Consider the following 2687-nt stretch of genomic DNA (forward strand, 5'->3'; position numbering starts at 1 on the left):
TTAATATTTACCCGCTACAGGGCTGAAAATGTTGATTTTGCATTTTGAAAAAAAGGTATTGTTTAATTATTTTTTTAAATATACTAAATATTTTTCAAATGGAGAAAAAACCTTCAGGTTTTACCTAAAAAGATCTGTTGCACAGTAAAAAGTACAATAAGTGGCTTGATATTTATTTTTAATACATTGTGTTATATTTTCAAACTTTAAAAACGTCCTACTGAAAAATCAAGTTTTTTGATTTATGACGTTCTTGAAAGGAGTGAGCGATATGTATAAACCTCCTTCGGCATGTCTTCAAATGTCATTATTTAAAATTTTATGCTCATTTTGTATACAGTGAAACCTCGATATAATGGACTTGCATTTAACGGACTTTGGATACGACGGACAAAAAATCCAATCAAACCTTTTTTTTTTTAAATATCCTGTCAAAAAAAGCACCATTTTTTTCACTATTATGTATTGATATTATTGGGTTTCTCAGTGCGAAGACTATTACATATTATATTTCTTCTAGAACATTTCGGCTTCTTTTTAAAGTCTTCACAGCAATGCTTAATAACTTTACAGTAAACATTCATTTTTTATTGTAAATGTTAGCAGTCAGTTAGTTTTTTTTTTATTCACTATAATATTAATTTAATATCACCCTGGACTGGTACCTAAAGTGGAGGGCTGATCACCCTTCCTTCGTGTGTTAACGATCAGGATAATACTGCGTTATATGAAGCAGTGCCCTATGCACCATTGGGGTGCGGATAAGGGTTTGAAGAGCAAGACGAATTATATCTAAACACAGTGATCACATTTTTTTAATGTTTTTGATTTATTATAAACCTATTTTTATATAATGGACTTTCGGCTTTTGACGGACATCCCCTCGATCCGTTCATCAGTCCATTATATCGAGGTTTTACTGTAGTTTTTTGTTATTTTTTTTTTCGTTGTTGGAATATGTTTTTGGCAGTAGATAACAGAGAACAGCCATAGCTAATATAAACATTGTTACGATTAACTGGTTTGAATTTATTTATTTTAAGTAAGTAGTTTAAAAGGAGTTTCATAAAAAAGTAGCATTAAAAAAAATATCCTGGAATCATAGAAATCTGTCCATTATAACTTTGCCACTCGCTAGATATATGAATATACACACACATACTATCATAACGTTAAAAAGCTACTGAAAAAAAAATCAGTTGGCTTGGCCACGTGTACGCACTCCGCATTCCGGCCGAGAGAAGCCAACATGCCTGTCGAGAATCGATATATCGACTTTGGTATGCTTTGCCAAAAGCGCGGCCGTCCATATATATCGACAATGACGCCAGTATTTTTTGGCGTTCGAGCTAGGAGTTTATATCGCAGTGTGCGCATTTCTAAAGTTCCGACTCGTCAACAAAATTCACAAAAAAAAAACAAATTAACTAATTTTTAGTAAAAAATATACATACATTTTTTTTGTAAAAATCTTCTCGCCTTTACAATGTCGACTAAATTTGAAATGGACTATTTTGACAACAAAAAACATCTTTAGCGATTTTAGCTCAAATATAAGAAAGATCTCAGTATTAAAATGATAAATACTAGTTTATCGAAAGTTTAAAATATATGGATACATAATTTTCAAATATTAACAAAAAAAAACCCAAATTATCTTTGTTCGAATTAACATGGTTTTACTGTAGGAGAATTTTATTGTTTTTCCAAAAGCTAATTATGAAAAAAAAAAGTAATAAAAATTAAAACTATTGTTTTTTTTGCTTGTGGCAAAGCTATAATATTTTTAGTAGTATCATACCATTATTTCGAAAATACATACAAAACTATATAATAAAGAAATAACACACTGAAACTTTGAAAACCTTTTTTCTCGAGATATTTTCTAAGGAATATCAGATTTATTATACTCTACATGTAAGGAAAGAATGTATTAAAAGACCTCATTATCATTTGTGAAATTCTGTTATCGAAAAACGTCATTTTCCCAGGTTGCCGACATATTACACCATTACACATATCGCTCACTCCTTTCAAGAACGTCATAAATCAAAAATCGTCAATTTTCAGTTGTGCATGTTTTAGGAATGCCCAGAAAATGTACTATATCCCAGTAAAAGCGGCATATTTTAAACTTAATATTTACCCGCTACAGGGCAGAAAGTGTTTTTGCATTTGAAGAAAATGTATTGTTTAATAATTTTTTTAAATATACTAAATATTTTTCAAATGGTGAAAGAACCTTCAGGTTTTACCTAAAAAGATCTGTTGCACAGTAAAAAGTTCAATAAGTGGCTTGATATTTATTTTAAATATATTGTATTATATTTTTAAATTTTAAAAACATTCTCCTGAAAAATCAAGTTTTTTTATTTATGACGTTCTTGAAAGGAGTGAGCGATATGCGTGTTTTTGTATGTAATATAAAATTCTAAGGAATGTATTCAACATTTATCGATTGTTGCGCTGTATGATGGATAATCCTGAAACTATCCGGAGCATCGGTCTGTATGTTCCTTAGCTAAGACAGCGTCGGCATAGATTGTCTTCCATTCCTATATACAGGAGAAACCTGCCGATGGTTATGCCTGTAAGAAGATATGCTGAACAATACCTGTTCCATGTGCCTGAGGGGGTATTCCCATAAGGGATTCTTCTACATCTTTAACAAGAGTCTTCTTGCTTAC

This window comes from Brachycentrus maculatus, unplaced genomic scaffold, assembly GCF_059751285.1.
Source record: "Brachycentrus maculatus isolate JH-2025_06_01 unplaced genomic scaffold, ASM5975128v1 h1tg000070l, whole genome shotgun sequence".
NCBI classification, from domain to species: domain Eukaryota; kingdom Metazoa; phylum Arthropoda; class Insecta; order Trichoptera; family Brachycentridae; genus Brachycentrus; species Brachycentrus maculatus.